Here is a 17,600-nt window from a genome sequence, read left to right on the forward strand (position 1 = left end):
AAAAAATTAAAAACAAAAAAGATTTAAAAGAAACACGCCGCCATGGAGTGGCACAGCTACGACCACATGACGAAAACTACAAATTGGATGTGACAGAGTCGGGTGCGGTCAGCCTGGAGGTTTCATTCACACTGAGGCCTGAGCGGGTTTAAAGGGATTGAAATGAGTGTCTCGGCTTTAGCTGCAGGTCACAGCTGCTCTGAGGCGTGCGGGAGCCGGCGAGGGTCGATGACGGGATTAAGGGGGCCTTCCCCGGGATTCCCTCACTTTCTTCAATCTCTGCTTCTCAGGTGTCAGGCAGCGTGAGCCACCGGGACTAGAAATACAGGCTCCGTGCCCAGGGGCGGTAGGAAAGAGGTGAATCCGGCCCCAGCTTGCAGGCCAGGCACACTCCTCGAGCGAATCAAGGTTAGTTACCAGCGGGAGCTCGCGGCACTCGGGGGCGCGTGAAGGAGGGTTTAAGCAGTGTTGCTCAGGGGGTAGTCAGGGCTGGAGAAGGTGGGCCGGTGATACCACTCCGTTTGCAGCGGATGTCCAGGGAGGGGTCGGAGGGGAGTGCGGAGGGGTGTGCAGTGTGTGCCCAGAGTATATTGCGAGGTTGCAGGCGCTCCAGAGAGATGTCAGGGGCTGTCGATGGAAGGTAGCGGGTGTGCATGAGATGCACGGACTATATTGCGAAGATGCAAGGGGTGTGGAAAAGGTGCAGGGACTGGAATAGACAGGAAGGGAGCTCTCCTCCCCACGGACAGGCACTGGTCCAAACTATGTCAAATACATTAATCCGTATCATAATCAGAAGAGATGAAAGGAGGTTGAGAGGATATTAAAATCCATCTGGAAAGCCACACGGGCCTGTGACAGCTGCCCTGTGTTCAAGTTCAGTTCAAGTGTATTGGTATGGTTTCATTCAAAACTATAATAAATATGTATAAACTAAACTACTATGCTACACTTAAAAATTCAACGTTAACAGTCCATTTTGATTGCGGCAGGACAAGTTATTTATAAGCATTTGCAATGCAATAGGTCTTGCATCTGCAAGAGTTTGAGCTATTGGCATTGACAATGCCTTTTATGTGTTTTGAAAACCTGCAAGTGGTGCATAAACATGCACTTTGTACTTGTAGTCCTTGCTTACGAAAAGCAAGGCTGGCAGTAAAAGAGGCGGAGTGACTGCCAGCCTTGCTTGGATGGCAGGATGCTTAAAAAATACAGTAGAACGTGGTGGTCCGGACCCAAGCCTGAACCTCCTATCCCGGGTGCTACTGCGTCTGCCCATGGGGGTGGGGGTGGTCCAGTGCTTAATTTGTAAAAAATAAAGTCCAGGTGCTCAAATGTTTGTCGGAGGCCACATCTACTTTCCCCGGCTCCACCCACTTCTTCCACTGGCTCCACCCACTTACTCTCTTGGTTCCACCCACATCCTCAACTGGCACTGCAAAAAGTCATATGTAACAGCCTACGCCTACTCATAACTGTAAGGTAAGTTAGAGCTAAAACTATTGATTTGTTTGGATAGCATTGCATTAATTCTCAGCCATATAAATTGGAAAATCTGCAACAAGCTAGCCTTTTCCCTCCTCCTTCATCACTTTGGATCTGCATCCCCTGGTCCATGCCCTGGCCACAGTCACTATAATCTTTTACGAAAGCATGGCCACCAGAAGGCTCAGCCATTTCCGCACCTTCGTGGCATAAGAAGTGTCAGTAATTTTTCACATCCTGTTTCCTGCCTAACTATGCCTACAACTTCCCAGATTGTGCCAGTGTGTAATTTCCAAAGAGACCCACTTCATGTGGATAAAATAATAATTAAAACATGTGAAAAACAAATATCTGGAAGTGGGGTTTTGAGCCTTAATGAAAATGCTAAGTTATCTATTTACCACATTACCAAACTAGTTACTGTTTTCACGAATTGGCTTTATGTCCTTTCAGGATATTGATATTGCATCCCTTGCTGGACAATGTGCACATCGACAACTCTTGTGTGCCCCCAGGTCCCACAGCACCGCAAACAAAGTATTTGGACACCACAGTACTACCACTATCTGCTAACTCTGCACAGGCTATGAACCTGATCAAATATCGTCTCGAGTTACATGTGTATGAAGTGAACTTTAGACACTTCAAACACAAGAAAGGCCTTTGATGTGGGTTGATGTAGTATCTTGCACTTGTCATGGTGTCAGACAGTACCTTTGAGCAGGGCCGGACTGGGAACAGAAATCGGCCCTGGCAAACTGCTCAGCCGGCCCCCCCTGGGGTGAGGGGGAGTGCAGGCGAGCAGTTTGCGAGGGCCGGTTTCCGCCGAATTTTGTTACCGGGGGCTTATATTGCCGACCCCCGGTAACAAAAATACGGCCCCCCAGGGGCCCAAAACCGGCCTCCCACCCTAGCAGCCTACCGGGGAAACGCCCGGTGCCCACTATGGCCAGTCCGCCCCTGCCTTTGAGCTGCAGTGACTTGCACCAGTGGATGTAACACAGAGTACAAACATGTAGAGGTCTAGGGTTGTATGGCCTTTGATGTGGGTCGAGGTAGTAGTGCCTTGGACTTGTCATGGTGCCAGGCTGTGCACGTGTGAGGTTCAGTGACATGCCCCAGTGGGATATAAGACAGAGCACACACAGAGGACAGGGGTGAAGGGAACCCTGGATTTGAGGCTTGGAGTACCTCAGGCTGCCTTTCATATGGCTAAAAAGAGGGATCCTTCCGAACAACCCCTTAACGAAAACATGAGAGTGCAAGGTAATCAAATTTAAACCGGAAAAGTGAAATCTCCTGCCTGAAGCATTCGTGCTACATCCTCTAAGAGATGCTTCTTTGATTATCTCCGAGTAGCAGAGAACTGAGAAGCAGCTTCCAGGCAGGCTGTGACTTCCTGGACAAGAGCCAGCCTTGCCCAGTTGGGCAGAGGTGAGTGAGTGCGGAGAGAGTGCTGGCAGGTCAGACACACACCTACTTCTGGTAAGGCAGGGCAGCCAGAGTGTTGCAAACCATTTCACTTTCTCAGGTGCTAGGAATGGTAAGCTTCCTATTGGGTTGTCAATCGAGAGCGGGCACCTCTCCGGTCTGCATGTGCATGTTGAGCTTCTAAAGAGAGCTGTCTCACGGGGGGAGTCGGGAGGGGGGAAGCTCTCCAGTCCACAGGCCTGAACTCTGCTTGTGTACGCCAGGCTTCGAAAGAGGGCTGTTTCACGAGAGGGGACAGTGTTGGCTCTCGGGGAAGGATGGTGTCGGCACCCACCTACAGTGGTGTGTAATTCTGGGAGGGAGCGGGTGTCTTCCTTTTCCTTGTCAGGTTGAGGGGTCTCTCTTCCCTCTGGTAGTGTGGATTAATGGGGGGGTCTCCATTTCCCTTGGCTAGTGTTTAGTCCTGCAAGGAGCCAGCTCTCCCGGCCCGTTGTTAAGTGGGTTCCTGCTGGAAGGACTGGCTCCCTTCCTCTTGGCTATTACAGGGCGGGGATGGAGTGCAGTGTCTGCAGTCCAGAACCCCTCTTTAAAACTGCCACAAGCATTTCTCTTGGACTCTCAGCAGAGATTTTCGGAGCCGAATGATGTCCTGTCAAAGTTCCCCCTCAGCCCCCCTCCCCCCGGGCGTGGTGAGCTTCTGGGTGGCGGATCCCTCAGGGACACTCCACACAGAGGTGAGCAGAGTCCGTTTCGGGGACGGAGAACCACAGATTCCTGCATACAGACTGAGACTGATGGAACCATGAGTGAGGGTCCAAATACGAGACATATGTGAACGTGGAGTAAGCCTGGAGGAAGGGGAGCCTCGAGGCGCTACGCTTCACACTGCTTCCTGCTGGAGGGTGCGCTGTGGGGCCGGGTGGCTGGAGCAGATGACTGCCGGGGTGTAAAGCCTGGTCTTCAATAAATAACAGGGAGACACCTGTTATTTGCATACCTGCGTTTTCTTAATTTAGTAATACAACTCTTAAGGGGACTATTTGTCAATGTCACAAGGCTGCTACGTAAATGTAGCCACGGCTCTGTGTGCGTGGGGTTATAATGCCATGTAAAGTTGGTGAAAGTTCCACATGTTGTGGTGAGTCCACACGACCACGATTAGCAGCAAGCAGTTTAAAGGTAGAGGCTAACCTTTCTCTGGCCTTACTCCACCGTCAGCAAAATGTGGACAAGGCTGAGCGCTTCGATGACATGCAGGTGCGAACAGTGCGCTCTATGAATCTTATGGCATTCATTGTACTTAATTGCAGCCTTGCACATGGTGCCCAGCGCCGGAGGAGGCATGATTGCTCAGCCTCATGGCAGGCCTGAGGCCTCGGACTCGTCACTCGGTCGGTCTATTTACTCATAAAGCTGTTATTATAGCCAGCCACCACAGTGACCCGCCGTCACAATGGCACGCTCGAGGAGAAAGCATCGTTTTGATTGGGCTACTTACAGTTACTGGTGGTGGTGGGCACTGGGCGGCACTGCCTTGATTAGTAGGCCTGCCGCTGCCTGCCCCAAACTCGATGATGTTCATCATGTCCAACTGCTGGTGATTACTCGTGGGGTACGGGTGTGCCGGGGCGTGGCATTTTGAAAACAAATCTACGTAGTACGCACGCTGCCGCAGCACAGCCCCTACCCCCACAGAACCAAATTCAGCCCAATCCGTGACCCACCCACCAGCAACACTGAAATAAGGGCCGCAGCTGCCTAAGGCAAGTTCGGATATATGTTGGATTCTGGAATGAATTACTGATATTTTCTTTTTATTATTGGCTCTCACAGTCAATCTTCACGACTGCCGGGGACTCGGGAGACAAACAGCACTGTCTGCAACGGTGAGTCAGTGAGTAAGGTAATTATATCACTGACTTTGCCACAATGCCATATGACGTGCAGACGCATGGTGTAGACCCGGCCCCAATAAATAAGTGCCGGTGCTAAGCACCGGAAAGCACCGGCACAAATTAAGCACTGGGGTGGTCCCCTTGGACATACAAACGGAGCGCCAGTTTTGGAACAGAGTAGCTAGGCGAGTGCAGGTGCGGACCCCATATGCGCCTGAGATCGCGTTGATTGTTTGTGAGGCACTGCCCCATGGAGGGGACTGAAACAGGTTGCGGTTATGGAATGAGGCCGGTATCTCCACTGTAGGGGATTTATTCGAAGACAATACCTATCTCTCTTTTAATGATCTTCGGGAGCGGTACGACCTCCCCAGAGGTGATTTCCTCTTACATGCCGATCTGACGGCAGCTATCCGAAAACATTGGCGAGATGGGCTGGTGGAACCTCAGACCTTCCTGGCCTGTTAATATATGGTGATGGAGGCTGGTACTATCAAGGTGGTCACATACCTCTACAGGCGTATCACACAGGGAATGCATCAACTCCTAACAGCTCTGCACCTCAAATGGGAAGAGGACCTGGTTGAGGCCATCAATGAGAAACCATGGGGGGAAATTGTGGGAAGGGCCTGGAAGAGCTCTAGGAATGCCCGCTTCCAGTTGATTCACTTCCATGTTCTGCACAGGGCGTACCTTACCCCAAGCAAGATTAATGAATACTTCGGGGCCCGGACTGCGTGCCCGAGATGTAATTTAGAGGGTGCGGGGTTCCTCCTCATGTTCTGGGATTGTCCACATCTGGGAGAGTTCTAGAGGACGGTGACAACTGGGCTGGCAGCCGTGACGGAGAGAGACATAGCATTGACGCCAGGTTGTTGTTTGCTTCACTGGTTCCCCCACAATGCTAGGAATAAAGTTACTAGTAAGTTCATAGATCTGGGGTTGGTGTTGGCTAAAAGGGAACTCACTAGTCATTGGTAAACGGAAAACGGCCCAAGTGTGACATGCTGGACTCGGGAGATGGTGAAGTGGACGGATTGCGAGGGGACCTTCTGACTGCAGATGGCCAACTGCACTGGTAATGAGAGAACGCTGGAGATGGCACGGGCATGGGTGGCATTGGTAGACCTGTTGAAACACCCGACTGACGACAATGTCGACGACCCAGGGAAGGTGGACCTTTTAGCAGAGGAATGATCCCGGGATTACCTTGTTGCCCTGCGGCTCTCCATGCCACTGGAATCAAGCTATCCCGAAACCGGTCCTAGGATGCTTTTTTCCGGTCCAGGGAGGACCTGGCTTGGCAATTCAGGCTGGACTGTTCCCATGAGGCACAGGGTCAAGACTGATTTGCATATGGCCAGGTCTAAACTGGGGTGGCATGATGAGCAAAAAAACGATGGATTTAGGCCCAGATCTCTGTACTGGGGTGAATGTATGACATTGTTCTGCATTCTGTCCATCAACTGTTGTTTTTGCATTTGTCACCCCGACTGGGATGGGTATGCTCAGACGTGAGTCCCGTGCTCTCCATGCCACTGGAATCAAGGTATCCTGGCTGAAGAGGGGTGAAACCCCGAAACCGGTCGTAGGATGCTTGTTTCTGCTCCAGGGAGGACCTGGCTTGGCAATTCCGGCTGGACTGTTCCCATGAGGCACAGGGTCAAGACTGATTTGCATATGGCCAGGTCTAAACTGGGGTGGCATGGTGAGCAAAAAAACGATGGATTTAGGCCCAGATCTCTGTACTGGGGTGAATGTATGACATTGTTCTGCATTCTGTCCATCAACTGTTGTCTTTGCATTTGTCACCCCGAGTGGGACGGGTATGCTCAGACGTGAGTCCCGTGCTCTCCATGCCACTGGAATCAAGCTATCCTGGCTGAAGAGGGGTGAAACCCCGAAACCGGTCCTAGGATGCTTGTTTCCGGTCCAGGGAGGACCTGGCTTGGCAATTCAGGCTGGACTGTTCCCATGAGGCACAGGGTCAAGACTGATTTGCATATGGCCAGGTCTAAACTGGGGTGGCATGGTGAGTAAAAAAACGATGGATTTAGGACCAGATCTCTGTGCTGGGGTGAATGTATGACATTGTTCTGCATTCTGTCCATCAACTGTTGTGTTTGCATTTGTTGCCCTGCGAGCGTCTCTGGGCCAGGCTGACATGCTAACCATCCCATCTAATGGTGCCACTAACCTGAGACATGGGACGTAGCACCCCAACACATGACTGAATTGACCAATGTCTGAGTACAGATGTTTTGACGTATTGGCAACATGCCTAGAGGGTGGGGAGGGAGTTTGAAGGGAGTTGGGAGGGCGGGAGAAGGGTTACAGAGTGCACTAACAAGCACTACAGGATCCCGAGCAGCAGGCGGGCATTGGCCTCAGATGTGCATTCCCATACTTCCCCAACAGGTAAACTGATAATCGATCCTGAAGGATTATTTCGCACTTTTGTATCCCACTGTGTTGAATCTTGAAATGGAAGTCATGCCTTCCGCAACGCCCTGTGGGCTGTTTTCATTGTTTTATTGCAAATCAATAAAATTTGTTTACAAAAAAAAAATCATTTACAATCAGCCGCTGCCCGTGCAGGTATCAGCGGTGGGGCGGGGAGCTGGGTGGGGGGATTCCGACAGACGATGCCGAGGGAAAATGTATTATTTATTTAATTTTCCCTCTGCATCGTCCCTCGAAATCCCCCCTCCCACCCCACCGCTGTTACCTGCACAGACAGCGGCTGTTTACAATATCAGTAGGTCAAACTCTCGCAAATGCGAAACCTATTGCATTGCTAATGCTTGTTGAGCTGCTTGTTGAGCTCTGAGACAGAGGAGGCAGCAGCCATAGCAAGGCAGGGACCGTGACGCCAGGCCGTGCACTTCAAAAGCAGGAGGGAGGAGGAGCTGTAGCCAAAACAGACCTCTGTCTTTGAATGCACAGTAAATGTGGTAAGATATGAGCAAGATTTACAGCCTTGTTTACAACAGAGCTCTGTAAACCACGAGCACTGGTCTCCAGTGGGAAACATTGTTTAGAACGCGGGGATTACATCGCGATGCCATTACATCGCGCTTTTTACAACGCAAGTCGTTACAACGACTTGCGCTAGATGGCGCTCTAGGACAAGGAACAGTATAATTTATTATCCAACACCTTCCCTACTGTACGTAGACTGGAGTTGGAATAGTAAATTATACTACTCCTAAGTCTAGCACCCTCCAACGCAAGTCGTTGTAACGACTTGCGTTGTCAAAACCGTGATGTAATGTACCGCGATGTAAATGTATGCGTTGTAACGTCATACATCCGTCTCCAGTGCTCCAGCTTAAAGAAAGAAATAGTGCTCACAAGCTCTGAGTAACAACAGATGCAACAGGGGTAGTCCTTGAAAATGGGCAGAGATTTTTAAAGCTCTTTTTCTGAATACAGCATTGCAGAAACAGCGCAAGCGCAGCCAGGGCGAGACCTAAAACAAAATGTTGAATATGGGGACTGTGGCTCAAAAAATAGTAATTTAAAGTGGTCACAGAGTCCCTAACTTCATTCTACCTTTTAATTAAACCAACGTTTCATAGTAGGTCAAACAAAGTTCAAGCCCCCCTCTCTCATTCCATATTAACACACACATTTATCTCCGGAGGTAAGTGGAGCTCTCACAAAACATGTTCTTAGAACTGCAATCATCCCAGGCTGAAGTGAAAGTGCCTCCGTGGATGTAGCTACACTTGCACAGACATGATTATCTGTGGTTTGAAAGTATCCTCATATATGGTGGCTGCAAACCGACAGAAAATTGAGTGCAACCATACGCGCAACTCATTAACACTCCTAATAGTGGCCTCACGACGGATGTTCTCCTCTATTTATTTCACCCAAATATCGCCTCTTAATTCACCGTTAAGGCGAGCAGAGTACACTTCTTTATTTGCTCAATTTAAAGTTGCATATCCCAATCTAACACCATTTAATTTTCTCATTGAAATCTATAGATTTTAAAAAGTTGAGCTTTCCTTGGGCAATTTTGGTGCAATCTCAGGGTATTGGCTCTTCTAGACAGATGTTAAAAATTTACAACAAATAGGTCATGCCCTCTAACTACGATAAACGTGTAAAACCCACTTCTAGTCGGAGCAAATTTTACAAAATCCAATAACTCAAGATAAACGCTTAAAAAAATACAACTACACGGAACAATATACATTAATTGCGCCCCAAATAGCTATGTGGAATAACCTCATTCTGTGCAGTCGGATGAAGGTTGGCTTTAATTAATTTTAAAAAATGGACAGCAGTCAGACTAGGAAGGCCCCTATATAGCATTTGTTAGCTTTAGTTTAAACATATCGCCTCCAGGTTATACTTCAAACCCAAAGATAGTTCTAACATGCTACCTGCTCGACGTTATCTAGGACTTATTTTGGGGTTTCAAAGGCACACAAGGTCGACTTGCACAATACTGTCAATTGGGTCCTTGGTCCACTGATGTCGCGGGGCCTGTCCTAGTGTTGGACCAATAACTGAGCACCAAGTACACCACTTTAACAGCTGATTCGTAGGGGTAGTGAAGTGGAGTGCTCCAAGCATTACTCAAGGAGTTGCTGTGGGGTAAGAAACTCAGAATTCAGTGTAGTGCTAATATCGTAATAAATCAGTGTTCAACCACTGAGTTGTCTTCAAAAGAGAAAGTACTTTATTCTACTAACTGAACAATACTATGCATTCTATATCACAGTAAGGTATCTGCACAATTCGCTTAGAGTAATCAGAGAGAAGTCTGTGGCTGGTAGTAGTGTTTGATTCCAGTGTTATCTAACGTCCCTGGCTTGGTTCTCCAGACGCACTGCCACGGTATGTTCTAACTCATATGCAGAGCGACCCCTGTTGCATTCTATGACTTCTAATACAATTCATTTTCCATGGTGGTTGGAGCTCAACTGTACTTACGACCACCTTTGAAGGTTAGACTTCTCCTGTGTGCTTTTAGTTCTTGAGTATCGAGTGTCTGACGGTTAACAGACTTTTGAGTGTTTTACTAAGTATGTTGGCCTGTGCGTATCTGGGCAAGCTTATATGGCAGCTGACTTCGCTGCAAGCTTGTGCATGTGTGCAAACTTTGACCTTTCCACTGAGGTCCTTGCTGGGGAGCAGAAGCTGTCGGGTTGTTGCTGTGGCTGGGGACAAATGCTGGTTGGCCCATAGCCCTCACAAGGTGCTGGCATCAGTGTCAATCCCTGGTAGGTGCAAACAGGTGTATTTAACACCCTCACCCAAATGGAAATCAGTGATCCCAACCATTTTAGGTTGGAAGTGAAGTCCCTGACAGGTATGTTTCATGGAGTATGAGGGGGGCTTCTGATGGCATTTGGTGCCCGTACACCAGAGTACTCGAGCAGGTCTGATGAGGCAAAGATTTTTATACCACTTCTAGGTCTTAGCACAGGTTTATATTGGCAATGTTGCCATTCACTTTCAGACCCCAAGGTCATGATACTAAGCAAAGTTCATCTCACGGGAATCAGTAGCGCCTACACCTGAACTTGTTCAGTGGCAATCTATTCTCCAGTCTCAAATTACCCAGAAATAGTCCTCAAGCCTACCAAGGGACATGGCTGGACAAGGCAGTCAGACACCCATCAGCTATCCACATCCCTGAGCAATATAGTAATTTCCCCTACCCCTTGCTCAATTCCTTGCACTTCTGGATTCTGTCTTTCACTCTGTATGTATACCTCTAGTGTCCCGTTCTCTTGGGTGACAGCTCCTTCCTTCAAGCCTCCCTCCATAGCGCTTGTTGCAAAATGGTAATGAAGCAGCAGGTCTAGCCCTTACCTCAGAGAAGGATGATGTCCTTAGACTCACTCCCTGGAGCTCGAAGATATTCTTCAGTTCAGTTTTGTGGGCTATTGGATACCTGTCAGCAAGATACCCACAAACGCGGATCTCTGGTTACCACCCTATTTTCTTAAAAAGCTAGTAGTCTGGAAATGAGTTTCCCCAGTCTGATCTTTTATCTGAGTCTGGTTTCAAGGAAGTGGGTTCCTTCTCACACCGACCTATCTAGCCACAAGTCCTTGTTCTGTAATGATGCAGGTAGGAGGGTAGAGCCTGGTATTCCCTGCTCGAGATTTGCAACATAAATAGAAGCAGGAAAGCCGGGCTTCTCTTACCAGACTGAAGCATAACACCTGTCTTTGCACACTACTGTGGAAGAATGGTACAGGAAAGGAGCAGATATTGGTCTTACATTTAAAAGAATTTCCAGTTTACCTCCTTTTTGCCAGCAGAGCCTGGTCCACTACAGATGCAGTCAGGAATTTGTTCTAGGGAATACCTTCACCCAGCACCCTCTTTCTGGCAGGCCCTCTTCATCCTTCATTTTGTGAACCACTTTTATGCTGGAAGGATTTGCATTAAGGAACTGGCAGAATCCTTCTTCTATCAGAGCCAATAGGTCATTCTCTAGGAGTAGGCAAGAGAAAAAAAACATCTACACCCTTTAATAGAATCATCTGCTGCCACCACTGTCAGTATTTTCCAGTCCCTTAAGAGGACAGGAAGGGAGGCCCAGAGTAGGTCTCGCATCGTATCATAGGCCTTCCACATACACACATGATTCTTGTGTGTGCTGAGGCAGAGAAAAGTGTACAACACACAGAGACTTGCAAAGGGGAAGTCGGAAAAGGATTTCATGCGAATCTGAGCAAAGCAGAAGACAGTTCCATCCAAACAGACCCACAAAAGCAAATGAAAAGCTTTCATGCACTTTCTAAGGATCATCATTTTTTGGTCTGTTTGACTTATGATGAAATCATGTTTGGCATTTCAAGCTCTTAGATCTTATAGCAGGTGGGCAGGATCCATTTTTGTATGATACAACGTAACAACGTCATCACTGCACATGATTGCTTTTATCAGGCAGGTTCAGGAGAAACATTGTTATGCTATCCATTGCTTCAGATAAATGGGTGATATAAAGATTAAACATCAAGCATGCTAAAGTGTCCATGTTATAACTTGTTAGTGGTGATCTCTGCTGACAAATTCGTACTGTTACCTACTTTTAATTGAACCCAGGTTCCTGAGTATAGTGATATGATTGTCTTTATGAACCCTTTGTTGATGACCAACTTAGGGAGTTTAAACCATAACCCATTACAATTCACATGATCGAAAGCTGATATTTGATTGATTACGCAAACAGGTAGTGGGAGTTGTTGAACTTGAGAGACATATAAAGTCGTTGACCAACTCTGCCGAAAGCCAGCAAGTGTGCCACGGAGCAGACCTGCCGTCTTGGCATAGATCTTGCCCTAGACATCAAGTAATGCAATCAATCAGCAATTCCCCGGTGTAAGTCTCTCTCCTTTTTTCTACATAAGGCATAACTTAGATCCTCACTAAGAACTGGCAGTTATAATACTGGATATTGCCCATTTGAATGAACGGGTCTGAAAGTGACCCCAAAAAGATGGATTAGATTTTAAGATGTTTATCAGAATCTCATTTGGGCATGGGGATCTGAATGCCTTTTACCTCTAATCTCGTTTTCGATCACCATCTTTTGAGGAGAACCTCAGCTGATTCACTGGCCAGGAGATCACACATCCCCCGTCAATAGATTGTAGTTAGCGATCGTAGGATGTTTTATATTTCCTACCCATTAATAATTACCCTTAACTTCTTAGTATTGTTTTTCTTAGATGTCTCATAAATATCTATGCATCTTGTGTTTTTTTTTATAAGCATCATTTGTTTCCCAAATCAGTTTAGCATTGGCTATTTTCATTGCAATAATTTTCCAACTGATTTCTTGAGTTTGAGGAGACCTGTTCATCAGTCATATTCACGTTATTCATTTTATTCTCCTTTTCCACTATTTCACTACTTCTGTTGTATCTGTATTTACTTGGTAATTGCTTACCCATATCCTGTTATCTATGTCTGGCCCCCAGGTTGAGTAGCTCACATAGCCACAGGAAATACGTAGCCCTGCTACCCCGCAGATAGAGAGACGGTTAGGCAGATTGTGCTGGGATGGGATGTCCATGTGCCAACACCGTAGCAGGCAGTCTCTGCTGATAGGGGCAGAAGAGTACTGTCAGCCCCTGTTAGAAGGGCACAACATACTTTTTCAGAGGAACCCTTAGCACATGGTCTTTGTACATCTGTCAGGTTGCCCAAGACCATGAAGCGGTGTCTTTTATTAGAATTTCTAAACTGGTGATGGACCAGAACACCTGCTTTGAAGAACCAGCACAGACAAAGTCAGCACTTACATTGAGCTGGTGGTTGGAGGTGAGGCCCACTGTCACTCATTTTTGGGGACCAGCGCTCATTTATTCTCATCAGGCTTTGGCCGAGTGCAAGAGAGAGAAAAACACAAAAGGGAGAGAGGAGGAGGAGGAGGAAGAGACGGAAGGAAATAGTGAAAAATTGAGAAAGCAGAGCCGAAAAAGTAGCTTAAGGAGTGAGCTAAGTAAGCAGGGAGTGAATGGTTGTGGATGAAAGGGCACAAGATGGAATCCAAACTACCCAGTTTTGGAATTTTCAACACTTGACATTCGGTAGAGCTGGCTGTTAATTTACGAGCAAAATGTTGGGCTCCGGCACTTACTATTTTGCAAATGAAGCACTGGGCATAGAGTATTATAAAGGCCACAAGTTTGTCACAGACACACAGACAATCTCTCCCTCAGATTATACACTTACAGGTTCCAGGTTAAGACAGGACAATTTGTTAGGCTACACTGTTCGTATAGAAGCAACCATTGATAGGAGAGCTATGTCTGAGGTTAAACGGATCTGATAGACACATGCCTTAGACATCAGCCATATCCGTCTTGCTAATAAAATCTGATAGTGACCGATAGTGTTAGATAGCAGTGCAACAGTTAGCCTAAAATACCTCTTAGTCTATGGCTATATAGAAATCAATTCCCAATATAGATATACGTACAGGCAGCTCTGCTGTACCTCAGCCTTGACACATATCCTGTTTTCAGACCTCCGAAAGCAGAGCTATCCCTTGGCCCATTCAACTCTTGTATGCTCTTGCCTTGGGCATCAGCCGGGTCGGACTGGCTCATAGGGCAATCAGGCAGTTCCTGATGGGTTGGTCTAACCGATCTGTGTAGGGGACTTTTAGAAGGATGTGGGCCTGTTTTATAGCCAGGTGGGCAGGTTTTAACTATTGATTTCCCTGATATCATAAGCATTGCCTGTTGCGAACACAAATTCATGCAGTCTTCCATACCTTGCAAAACAGCTATTCAGTGTTCCTTTTGCAAGTTCACAACAAGCCTGATTTACAAATGTGGGCCACTTTTTTAGCTATCTGGTTCACTAATGGGGGACACTTTTATTTTGTTGCCTGGGCCTATTTTTTGTCCCATACATCAGACCTATCCCTCAGGGTAAGAAGATCTTGAGATAGCTGATCCAGACAACTGTGCTACCATTCATGTTAAATTCTTTGCAGCCTCCTCTAGTTTTAGATAGCACAATTAACCTGCAAGGTATATACATCTTACATGCTAAAGACTCTGGCAGTTCAGTGATCCTCCAATCTACGCATATCTCACATGCTCAGGTTACAGACAACAGAGCTGTACTTTCAGTTCTCACCTCCTGCTGTAGGCTTATAACTTGAAATCAGACCTATCCCTCAGTGAATGTGATTCCAAGATTGCTGCTTTAGAGAACAGTGCCTCTACTTGGGTGAAAGAGACATAGACTATAGCTTTACATAGCACAACTACTGATCAGATTACAAATGTCCTACACAAGCAAGCCTCAGGTAGCTCAGGTAATCCAATCTCTACCCACTCTGGCCAGATCTACCATAGAGCTTAAAAGCTCAGGCCTTAGAGCAGAGGATTTCAAACTGTGGGGCATGCCCCCCTGGTTGGCCATGGCTGTATTCCCAGTGTGGTGCAAATGCCTCAGTAGGATCGTGTAAATGAAAATGGCCTGGAAGCACAAGTCTTGTTTATTCACCACATTTCTAGGCTGTCTTCATTTACATGCAGCCGCTGAAGTGCATGGCAGGGTCAAAGACATGATTAAAAAATATATATATATTCTGTAAATATTTTGTTCAATTTTTCACCTTCAGGTTAACTGCAGATAAAATAACGCACCCATAAAATGAAAATGTATTTCAAGCCAATACTTATGAAACCTAAGTTGGTTAACACAATCACTGCAGATGTCCGCGTGTGAGACCAAAGAGTCACAGAACGGAATCCTTTAGGGCGCTGTGTTGAAAAGCGGCGTATGTAAGTATAGTGCTATGAGGTCCTGGCCTGTAGCAGAAAAAGCATGGTGAATGTGTAAATTATTATTTTAAAACTGTAGTACACACAGTATAAGATAGGCTGCTGCAGAAGGGTTTAGTCAGGGACACTGGAATTATGCGACAGGGAAGCGGCAACCTATGCCGCAGAGTTAACGAAATTATGGAAAAAAAGGCAAATTATACAGCATAACACGGCACATTTTTTGATAAAATTACTTTTTTTTAAATCGTTTTACACATGGTAATACTGTTTTGGCAAACATTTCACCTTATTAGTACCAGTTTAACAGCCAAATACAGAAATAAGCAAATGAAAGGTGACCAGTTAACATTTGTGATGGGCCTTCCACTGTGTGTGAACACATTTTAGTAACATTTGATCCATTTGAGCTAGAAACATTTTTTTCCTAAAATCTGCAGTTTATGCACCCGATGATGGATTATGTGGCAGATCCATAATTATGCAAAAAAAGCCATAGAATCACATATTTCCAGTGGCTCTGGGTTTAGTGTTAAAGATAAAAACAAGTGCTTTCAATGCATATATTTAGTAATAGGTAATCAGACTGTACCTAGTGCAAGCATTTTTATAAGTATCCATTAAAAGAACACTTTTCAGAACTCAACACCCATATGTCACTTGTCATCATGAAACTTCAAGTGACTCCATCAATTAAGCCTTATACTGGGTCCCAAGCAGCCCTTAACTTTAGTGAATAACCAAATGCACACATTTACCTTTCTTTCAGGTAGCAGGCACCTTTGGTGAGAAGGCCTATTTGTTCTTTAATTCTCTGTCAAAACACATGAGAGCCCCATCCCCTCCCCTTTTCCTTCCACCCAGGCACTGCAAGGTCTACATTAACAGTTGAGGGAAGAGTGTTCCTTTTATGTTTAACAAAAAGAATTGGAACTGCTTTTGTGAAATTAAAACATAGGCACATTGGTACCCACAGATCCTGCCCACTTTGACATGCTGATGTCCTTTCAGGTAGTTGAAGGGCAGCCAGCAGGGTGGCATTCAGAAGCAGAACCCTGATCATCTGGACCGCTGGGGCTTCAGAGTAACGTCTTAAGAAAAAGAGGAAAATAGCAAGATCCATGGATAATGGAAAAGAAGCGGCCCGGGGGTGCTATCTGGGGGCTAAATTTTCAGTCTACAAATAGACAGACACAGCTCTTTCTTAGAGAGATGTCCTGGGAAAGGAGGCAACCTATAGGGGATGTTCGTTTAATAAAAAGGACAGCACTACCAATAATGTAGCAGGTGCAGTGGCACAGGGACCAAGGGTGAGAGGTGGCCATTGCACCCCAAATATGACTGTCTTGCTAGCAAAAAATTGAAGTGGAGGCCAATTTTCCTTGCTAGCATTAGGGCCCAGATCCCCCTTGTTGCACACGGAATAGGGCCCCAGCACTGGGGAAACGGGGTGAGTTCTGGAGCTTTGTTCCCCTTTTTATTACATAAAGGGGCAGACAGCTTACTTTGAGCCTCTGGCTTAGGAGTAATAGCTCAGTGTAGTGGGCAAAGGATGAAGCCTGTTTTGTAGGGCTGAGGGTATCATTGGCATGGCAGGTGCAGTGGCACTGAGGCCCTGTCGTGTGAGGGGCCAACTAAACCCCAATTATGGCTTTTGTACTATAATTCCTTGTTTGCATTAGAACCCAGTGCACTCTTGCTGCACAAGTGTTGCATTTGGCCTCATACCAAGGGCCAAAGGGAGGTGAATATTGAAGTAGAGGAAACAGCTTAGCTTGGGCCTTAGAGCGATGACAGAAGGGGTATGTTGCAAGATCAGAGCCCATGTTTTTAACAAAGAGCAGAGGAGATTGCCTGTTTTGCAAGAAAGTGGCTATCATTAGTGAAGGAAGTAAAATGGCGCTAGATCCCACAGGGCTGAAGGGTCCTCTGCATCAGAATCATGACTGTCTTACATTCCAAAAGAGGCATAAGGGCTTGCTAGGATTAGAGCTGAGGAAACCATTGCTGCACAGTGGGTTCAACAGGTGGGATATTAGTCAAGACAAAGAGTCTATTGCAGGAGTGCAGTGATGACCAGGCATGGTGGTTAAGGCTGAGGCAGAGAGGCCGTCTGCTACTCAGGGATGCAGCTGTTATTAGTACAGCTTGTGCAGTCGCATTGGAGCCCAGGAGTGTGAGCTCACAGCACCCTAAATATATGGGGTAGAGTTTTTTGCACAATTTTTATTTTTGTGTGACGTATTTGCTCTTTTATAATCAGACCTGCCATCTAATGAAACATTTCAACGTGTGGAGGGGGCATGGCCATGAAAGTGGCGGTTCCTCATGCTGAGGACTGCTTCTGTGAGAAGTGCTTCTGACCCATCACCATCGATTATGCCTACTCCAAAAAACAGACAAAAAAAGACAAAAAGCTTGCAGAGGCTACTGCCTGGGGTGTTTCACACTCCGTAATTGATATTGGTTACTCAGAGCCTCCAAAAACAGCTGAAAAAACACTATT

At 46.6% G+C, this 17,600-nt stretch overlaps 1 protein-coding gene across 1 annotated transcript in view; it reads left to right on the forward strand.

The window, feature by feature from the left end:
- The first annotated feature begins 279 nt into the window (after positions 1 to 279).
- Positions 280 to 17,600, forward strand: part of ZNF593OS (ZNF593 opposite strand) — an 81,922-nt gene continuing 64,601 nt past the window's right edge. The window contains exon 1 of the transcript XR_014979884.1: positions 280 to 408. The gene's annotated coding sequence lies outside the window, so the exon portion shown is untranslated. The remainder of the gene's footprint in view (positions 409 to 17,600) is intronic.

This window comes from Triturus cristatus, chromosome 3_2 (assembly GCF_964204655.1).
Source record: "Triturus cristatus chromosome 3_2, aTriCri1.1, whole genome shotgun sequence".
NCBI classification, from domain to species: Eukaryota; Metazoa; Chordata; class Amphibia; order Caudata; family Salamandridae; genus Triturus; species Triturus cristatus.